This window comes from Hibiscus syriacus, unplaced genomic scaffold, assembly GCF_006381635.1.
Source record: "Hibiscus syriacus cultivar Baekdansim isolate YM2019G1 unplaced genomic scaffold, ASM638163v2 tig00110597_pilon, whole genome shotgun sequence".
NCBI classification, from domain to species: domain Eukaryota; kingdom Viridiplantae; phylum Streptophyta; class Magnoliopsida; order Malvales; family Malvaceae; genus Hibiscus; species Hibiscus syriacus.
Window position 1 is genome coordinate 4,840,936 of NW_024062795.1, and position 9,750 is coordinate 4,850,685.

Sequence of the window (9,750 nt, forward strand, 5' to 3'; positions counted from 1 at the left end):
TTAAATTTAAATTTCATTTACTAATAAAATTATTTAATGAATATTTTATTTTAACATTTTATTGATATCGGACATAGTTAATATATATCAAATAAATCAAATCAAAATAAAATTATTGAAATAACGAAAGAGGGAAAAACATTTAGATGTCTAAAAATTTAATTGATAAAATTAGAAAATTTTATAATTAAATAATTAAAATAGAAATACGATCAAAGTTAAATTACAAAAACATAGTTTACCCTGAAAAACTAGAAATAAAATAATTTAATAATCATAACTTTTTAACAGAAAGCGCATCTAGTGTAGTGGTATCATAGTACCCTCCCACGGTACTGACCGGGGTTCGATTCCCCGGATGCGCATTTTTATTTCTTCAATTGAATTTTTCATTTTTCCAGAAGAATTTATTATTTATATAACGATGTGCGCTGCACAGATCTTGTTGTTACCTTCTTCCGGACAACCCTCTTTCACTGACCCATCGGAGTTCGGGTTTCCCCATTGGCACCAGATTCAACCTTTCCTTCTCCGATGCCGACAAGTCCTAGAGCAGAAATAATGTGGCATTCTTGGATATAAACCATTTAGAAGATGACCTAGCCCCCACACAAAAGCTGATATCTTAGATTTGCATAGAGTTCCAGGAAAGCACCATAACCGAGCATATTGGTACTTATGGAATTGTCAAAGATAACCTGCCAATAATTAAAAAAGAAATGTCTATTATCATAATGTATTTGTTGGACTTTGTTCAGAGGTGGAAAAGATCAGTTGGCATAATGTATCTGCTGGACTTTGTTCCTTTACCTTTTCAAGAAGCACTCGTCTTCTAAACACTCCACCTAATTTAAAAGGTCGATAGCGACTCCAAAACATTCTAAAATCCTTTTCAAGGAAAACCCAAGTCGTACCAAATTTCCTCCCGCTCCCGGGCGAAAAATGGTGTCGACAGCTTGACGACTCTGCTGGGGACCCTAGAGGGTCAAGCCTTAAGTCAATTATATATTGTCTCTATAGTTAGAAATTGAGAATTCAGTTTTATTTAATTTATGATTCCTTTGATTCCTTTCAATTATTTTTTTTGTATACTAATGTGTGCATTTGATCGATTTTCATATATTAAAGTCTTGGATTTGCTTTAGTTCGTTTTTTTGTAATTGTCTGTCGAAGGTTTGATAATTTCTCCTCACACACGACATGTGCATTGCATAACATAAGTTCTATACCCGAGCTCTTCCTTTTAAGTGGGAGTGAAAGTGACGTCTTCGTGAGAATTTATTCTCCATGTTAGACCTAACAAGTAGCTTTCGGGATTCATATGCCCTATGTCTTCGTGAGGATTTATTCTCCGTGTCAGGCATAGGGAAATGTGCCCCCTCAAATTGAACTCGATCTGCTTAAGCCTATAATGGGTGAGGATCGAGGGTTTGGCAGCCCAAGGGGGGACCAACATCAAGGACAATTCGAGTACATTTTCTTCATAGGGCTGAAACCATACATACAGTGAACTGTAGAACGGTCACCCTTAGTATAGACATATCGAACATATGTCCGTCAGTAGGTACCAAAATAAGTGTACACAAAGGAGAAATGAACTCTAACTTTTTTCTTTTAATTTATTCGATAGATTCTTTTCGAATAACAGCATGCGAACTAGATACCATGCGGTTAGGATTATTTAAAAAAAATTATTGTGGGTAGAAAACATGTCCGGGTAGGAATGTCATTTAAGTATATCATGTTCGGGTAGATATCATGACGGGGTAGATGTTCTATTCATCTTTGAATAACATTTTTATCTGTATTAATTATCTTACTTGTACTAACTAATTTCTTTTCTTTTGTTTGTGTATACTAACTTATTTCTTTTGTCCATGTCATTTTTCATCTTCATTTGCATTACATTGCATCAACATAACATAATACAAAGTGTTGATTTGCAATGGGATATTCAAATGAAAATTTTGCACAAGACGAGATAAAAAAAATTCAATTAAGCAGTCACATACACAGACATGCGCCGAGGGATAATAGAAGACCGGAATACCAGAATGAGACTTGTTTGAAGATCGTGCAATATTTGAGATTGGAAAGCTGATCCTTTGATCCAAGAAAGTATTGAGGGGTATCAATTCCAAAGACGAAGCAGTGAGCTCGAAGATCGTGCAGCATTCGAGACTGAAATGATGAATCCACTGACCCGAGGAGTAATCCAGCAGTGGAGTCTTATCTACAATCATCTCATCGCTTACCACCAAAGAGCAACACACTAATTTCACTATCGCCGAGGCATTAACAGAGTTAGTTTACAGAGCATTGAGGGGCATCAGTTCCAAATATGAAGATATGAGATGAAGTAGTGAGCTCGAAGATCGTGCAACATTCGAGATCGAAATGACGATCCATCGACCCGATGAGGAATCCAACAGTAGATTCTGATCTCCTCATCTACGATCACCTCATCGCTAGTTATCAAGGAGCGACACATTGGTTTCAACATCGCAGAGGCATTATATAGAGCATTGAGGGGCATTTTCAAGGACGAAGGTCCAAGATAAAGCGACAATCCACTTCAAACTCAATATCTAATCGAAGGCATATCTGTAAAGTGGACTGTCTTGTAATGTGAAAGATTTTATCACTGGTGAAAATTATTCTACGATATTCATCGTTGAGATCAACATTTTTGCATCTGCATTTGCATTTTTGCATTTTGCATTTGCATTTGCATTTAATTTTTAAACATTTTCATGAAAAAAAACATATTCATGAAGGATTCTATAAAGTGGTCCTAACCATGTAACACCACATGGAAGCAATAATCTAAAATCAGTACAGTTGGAGCTTGCTCAGCTGGTTGTAGGACTGAGCCTTACAGAATGATCTGAGAAAAGTGTCCACATATCCCAAGGACTACGATGTTAATCTCGTGCACTGTCACCGCATAGAAAACTCCAGGCATTCATCTGAGAACTATAAGGAAATGAAGCGCAAGATCCAGAACCTGATAAATTCAGGGGCATGGACAATCAAAGAAGAATGGGGGCATTACATTTACCATTTTCATCGAGAGCATTGTTTTGTTTGAACACATTTTTGTTCTGTCTTTCATATTTGTTTAATCTTTTAAACAACTGAATTTACGCTACCTTCTAAGGTGGAATGATTGAACGAGTTTTAATCTTTATTTTTTTCAATTATCAAATGAATTAAGGATTCTTTTAATTCTTCAAGAATTATAGATTTTTGACATATGACAAGATTAGACCTTTCTTTTACTGTACAAAGCCAAAGAAAAATACCTTGTTTCTTTACCCAAAATAACTCATGGTCATTACCAAAAGACCAAATTTTGACATTACCTAAAGACCAAATTTTGACATTACCTTTATTTGAGTCATACCTATACCTTTCTTTGAGTCAATAAAGTCGCACCATTGTCTTCTTAGACGCAAAACCAACATTTTTTACCAATAAAACCTGCAGACATTGAGTACGAAATGTTCACTTGAACATGAACCTTCCTACCATAAGACACAACTTGGGGCATCACACATCAACTTCCTGAAGGTGAGCCCGAACATTGAGACATGCTGGGACAAGAAGCAGAAAGTAGAATTATTTCTAAATAATTCTATCATGCATTAATTACATTGTTTTCATGTGGATAAAATTAATCTTGAAAATCTATCCCCTTGGGGATACCTCTTATGCAAAGACTTATGTGTATGAGATGATGAACGACTTTGTTTCATTTATCCATATATGTATATATCCCTTGTTTTCCCTTTTTTGAGCCTATATTATTTTTCTTCTGATTCAACCCTAACCAAGGATCACCCTCCACACTGGGGGCAACGTGGAAGAAATCTGCTCACATGAGTGAAGACATCAATCCAGAGGAGATATCAAAAAGGTGAATCAAGTGACAAGTGTGAAAATCCAATCAGAACAAAGAGCAAAAAGGAAAAAAGAAACAAAAAAAAAAAGAAAAAGAAAAAGCAAAGAAAAAGGAACAAGAAGCACATGTAAAGATTCCCCTCGAGTCAAATGACACATCAAACTTCAAACTATGAGATTGATCAAGCGCAATTATTCCAGAATCACTTCACTCGAAGATCATAGAGCATCAAGAGAGAGACGCATACGAGCATATTCAAATTGAGCAAGACAGGTTTGAAGGTATCAGAATGAATTGATCATTGGTTCAATACCTTAAAACACTTGTTTGGGCATATTTATCCTTTTCTTTCATAACCATTGAACCATGGCCTACATTACGTGCCTTAAAAAGTCTCTTCTAATAATACATGGATTTCTAAGCATAAGAGACTATCTTCATATTTAATCCTGCCCATCAGGATTAATCTTTATTTGTAAAAAGTATTCTAAAATCCTTAATGCATGATAGGGAAAAATAATAAAAGGAGGGTTCAAGATGAATAATTCTGAATGACGTCTTGAAACCGAAGGTGGATTCGAGTTGAAAACCTGAAAAGGCAGCTCGAGTATAAAATTGGTGCAGTTGAGGCAATCGCACAAATTCTTTGATAAGACATTGCACAATCCAAGTCTGACCATGAGAGTTAGGAGTCGGAGAACACTTCCAATAGATGAGCATACAAGCTACCCCATCAGATCAGTGAACATAAAAGAAATAAGAAGGCCAAACCATTAACCAAACACAATAATCTGAGATTTTTTCCCCTTACTTAACCATTTTCCAAAGATAACTTTGATCTTGACACTTGTCAAATAGCTATAATTTATTGAATGATTAACAGTGTAATTAATTCTTTGATGTTCAATGAACTCTAGTCTTATGATTCGTCTCAATTATGAAACCGAGAAAGGGGCAATATTTTCAAAACTTTTTGATTAAACATTTTCCAAAACTTTTTGATATTTTCAGACTCTCGAAAATAAAAGAAGAATAAAAAAACATTTTCAAACAAGATAATCTCTCTAGAGTGGATATTGGTTGTTGACATATGGCTCTCAGACACAAAGTTCATGCTTAAAATCAGTGCTGGAGAAAGAAATTATGAATGTTGGGGAATCTTTGGAGATTCAACGTCCTGAAGTAAACGATCAGATCTTCTGAAGGTCTTTCCTCCATATGCAGAAGCAAGTAGACTATTGATCGCCTTTGATATAGTTTCTCTTGAAACAAATGGTCGTCTCGCTCGAGATGAATTTTTGCAAAAACAAATTTTGTCTTCCTTGAGATAGTTTCCCTCGAAACAGAAGATTGTTTTTTGCTTGAGATAGTTTCTCTCGAAACATAAGATTTTGTCTCCCTTGAGACAGTCTCCTTTGTGACAGTCTCCTTTGAGACAGTTTCCCTTGAAACAAGTTTAGTCTCCCTTGAGACAGTTTCCCTTGAAACAAATTTTATCTCCCTTGAGACAGTCTCACTTGAGACAGTTTCCCTTGAAACAAATTTTGTCTCCCTTGAGACAGTCTCCCTTGAGACAGTTTCCCTTGAAACAAATTTAGTCTCCCTTGAGACAGTCTCCCTTGAGACAGTTTTCCTTGAAACAAGTTTTGTCTCCCTTGAGACAGTTTCCCTTTAAACAAATTTTATCTCTCTTGAGACAGTTTCCATCGAAACAAAAGATTTATCTCGCTTGAGATAATTTCACTCGAAACACAATATTTTTAGAAACTAAGCCTGATTTTCAGGGGTTTCTTGAAGAAAAGCTTAAGAGACCATCGTGATATATAGGGGTTTCTTGAGGACAAGTTTGAGGGACCATCGTGATATGTAGGGGTTCCTTGGTGACAACTAAGAAACTGAGTTTGATTTTCAAGAGTTTCTTAATGAGTAAGTCCTCTGGGCCATCCATAAGACATTCAGTGCAGGATGTTTTCAAATGAGATTTTAGAAACTAAGCCTTCTGGGGTTTCTTGATTTGTAAGTCCTCCGGGCCATCAATAAGTCTTCCGAGCATGATGCGTAAGTCCTCTGGGCCATCCATAAGACCTTCAGTGCAGGATGTTTTCAAACGAGATTTAAAAACTAAGCCTTCGGGGGTTTCTTGATTTGTAAGTCCTCCGGGCCATCCATAAGACCTTTGGGCAGGTGTTTGCAACATTTTTGATACTCAGTTCATCACATATGGAGTTGAATCAACAACACCTAACTCGAGGGACCAACATTGCCAGTAAAGAATTCATAATGAAGAGCTTGTTCAACCTTTTTCCTAATTCACAACATCTCAAATCGACAACGCCTTACTAGAGAGATCATCATTTCCAGTGGAAAGACCAGGATGAAAAGAACCCGCTACTTGAAGAACTAAAGATGAAGACTCAGCCAGGAGAACGAAGCAAGATGACATCATTTGCAGCAATGACTCGACGATTTCACAGAATGAGAAGAATTGGCATTCCCAGTGAGGAGTTCGCAGCGTGACAAGAAGAGACCAAGATAAAAAAAATGGTGCTCTTTTATCTTTGCTTCATTCCCGTTTCACAGCAATGAGCAAAGAGGGGCAGCTGCTAGCACCCCATTTTTTATTTCAACTCATGCCCTACGTGAAGCACAAACCCTACCAATATCCCATTCATTTTTATTTTCAAATCCCACTCCACTATCTCCAACATGTTCCCCACGCCTTGCTGCCCATGCTCAAACGCACAACACCTAACAGCCCTGCCTCCCATGTACTGCCCCCCACCATCCCATGATATGTCATTCCCAGTACCCAACACCTTGCCCAAGTCGTGCAAGTCCCTATGTCGTGCCCATGCTAGTGTGCTTCCACTATCATTATTTTATTTTTCCTTTGTAATGGTTATACAACCGAACAAAAAAGAATGTAAAGGGGGGAAGCTCAGATTGAAAAAATGTAAGAGAGAGACGATTCAAACTAAACAGCATATTGTAGGGGATTTTCTCCCCATTTTTTTCAAGAAACCAATACAACATTCAGAGGTCAAATTTTTCTCTTTTTTCTGTAAATTTTGTTGAAGCCTTAGTTCTATATATTATATTTAGAGTTAATTACCACATAGGTCCCTTTTATTAGACCGTGTATATGCTTTTTAGTCACTGGTTTGAGTTGTTTTGATCTTTAGTTTGAATTTCTGGATCTAATGTGCTATTTACCCTTATTTAGTTTGTTTAGAAAATACTCAGGTTTAAAATAGGGTGAATCTCGTTTCAGTCCCTCATAGTTAGCCACATATTTATATTTTGGTCACTAATTCCATCTTTTATCTATTAGTTTCGATTTATGCTAGATTTTTTGTTTTATTTTATTTCGGTCACTTCTCATGGTGTTATTTATTTATTTCGAATTGTTCTGTTGGTTTTTGTTATTTATATTTTGGTCACCATTTTTTTTATTGTATATGATTTGCGATTTAGATGCATGGTTTTCTATTGTTTTATTTTAGTCATCAGATGAATGTATCTTTTTTTTCGAGATTGGCTACTGATATTTATATTTTTCCGTTTTAGTCTTGTATTTATGGTTTATTTACGATTCTAATGTTCATGTTAGGTGATTCTCTTGTTTCACACCATGATAGTTGATTTTATTAATCTTCATAATCTTAAAATTATTCTAATATTGAATTCTTAGGAAAATTATTATATTCCTTTTATTTTAGTTGGAAAGAGAAATATTCGTCCTAAAATATTTTAGGGAGTATTTTCTCTTCAATTGGAAATGTGGGAATATTTTTTATTTTTCCTTAGAATTTTTGTTTTATAATATTGTATGGTTGAATTCGGAATAATGGAATCATAATTTAAATATATATTCGAATTTTTAGATTTCTACTATTTAGAAATAATATATAATTGATAGGTACCAATTTTGGGCGTTGTGGGAGTGTTTATCCTTCCCCACACGTAATCGACCCCTGAACCTATTTTATTATTAAAAAATAAATTTCTGGTTACACGTGGCTCGGTAAATCTTTTAAATGACGTTTTATTAAAGACTCTTTTAAAAGAAAATTTTTAGGTATTCGATCTACCTAATTCAAAAGGTCGATGGCGACTCCAAAACATTTCAAAATCCTTTTCAAGGAAAACCCCAAGTCGTACTAAATTTTCCCCCGCTCCCGGACAAAAAATGGTGTCGACAATGTGTTTCTTGTTTCATTTCCTGCCCAAGGTCATGTAAATCCTCTTCTAAGACTTGGCAAACGCCTTGCCTCCAAGGGTTTGCTTGTCACACTATCAACACCCAAATGCTACGGCAAACAGATGGCTAAAGCCAACAACCTTACCGACCAATCTATCCCGGTGGGCTACGGCTTTATCCGATTTGAATCGTTTCAGGATGGTTGGGACGATGATGACACAAGACGCCGAGACCTATAGCAATACATGCATCAACTGGAACTAGTAGGCAAAGACGAGATTACGATAATGATCAATAAACATGCCGAACAAAACCGCCCCGTTTCATGCTTCATCAATAACCCTTTTATTCCTTGGACATCTGATGATGCCGAAAGCCTTGGCATCCCTTCTGCAATGCTTTGGGTGCAATCGTGTGCTTGTTTTGCTGCATATTACCATTATAATCATGGGTTGGTGTCGTTTCCTAGTGAAAGTGATCCAAAACTTGATGTTCGGTTGCCTGCCATGACTGTTCTCAAGAACGATGAAGTTCCTAGCTTTTTGCACCCTTCGACTCCTTATTCTTATTTGTGGACCGCCATTCTTGGTCAGTTCAAGAAACTTGATAAGCCTTTTTGTGTGTTGATGGACACTTTCGAAGAACTCGAGCGGGAAATAATTTAATATATGTCCTAGTTTTGCCCTATAAAGACTATTGGTCCATTGTTCAAGCACCCTAAAGTACTAAACGACACGGTTCGTTGTGACATGATGAAATCCAACGACTGTGTTGAGTGGCTCGACTTGAAACCAACCTCGTCAGTGATATACATTTCATTTGAAACTGTTGTTTACTTGAAACAAGAAAAAGTTAATGAAATAGCTCAAGCTCTGTTAACGACTGGTATCTCGTTCTTTTGGGTGATGAAACCACCGTCTAAAGAATCAGGCCTTCCAATTCACACTTTTCCCGAAGGTTTCCTAGAGAAAGTAGGTGATAATGGAAAGATTGTGCAATGGAGTCAACAAGAGAAAGTGCTAACTCACCCTTCGGTTTCCTGCTTCGTGTCGCATTGTGGTTGGAACTCAACAACGGAGGCACTTTCATTTGGTGTGACAATCGTTGCGTTCCCTCAATGGGTGATCAGGTGACGGCTGCTGTTTACTTGGTCGATGTGTTCAAGACTGGTGTGCTAATGTGCCGTGGAGCTGCGGAGAATAGGCTAATTCCCAAGGAGGATGTGGTGAAATGCTTCCTAGAAGCAACTACTGGCCCCAAGGCGTCGGATTTGAAGAGTAACGCCTTGAAGTGGAAGGTGGCGGCGGAGGCAGCAGTTGCGGACGGTGGTTCCTCTAATAGGAACATAGAAGCCTTCATTGATGAGGTGAAAAGGAACATACCACCTTGGCTCTATTGCAGCTAAATAATAAAATGATTCCTCCTGAATTTCACATACAAATCTCATTTGTAGAGAATTTCAAATGATTTCTGTGATTAACACAAAATACAACTCCATGAGTAAACGCTTCAACGTTAGACTGCAGATAACTTGTAAACATATTGTCCATTATCCTCCATTTTCACCAGGTTGAACTTGTAAATATATGGTAGCAGGGCCCCCTCTAGTTTCCTTCTAATATTTAGCCACTCACTCGATACAAGC

General features: G+C 36.9%; 1 non-coding gene and 1 pseudogene across 1 annotated transcript; both read left to right on the plus strand.

The window, feature by feature from the left end:
• The first annotated feature begins 294 nt into the window (after positions 1-294).
• Positions 295-365, plus strand: TRNAG-CCC. The gene has a single exon. It is a non-coding gene; the product is annotated as a tRNA-Gly (tRNA).
• Positions 366-8,074: 7,709 nt separating this feature from the next.
• LOC120134252 lies at positions 8,075-9,510 on the plus strand (annotated as a pseudogene).
• The last annotated feature ends 240 nt before the right edge of the window (positions 9,511-9,750 follow it).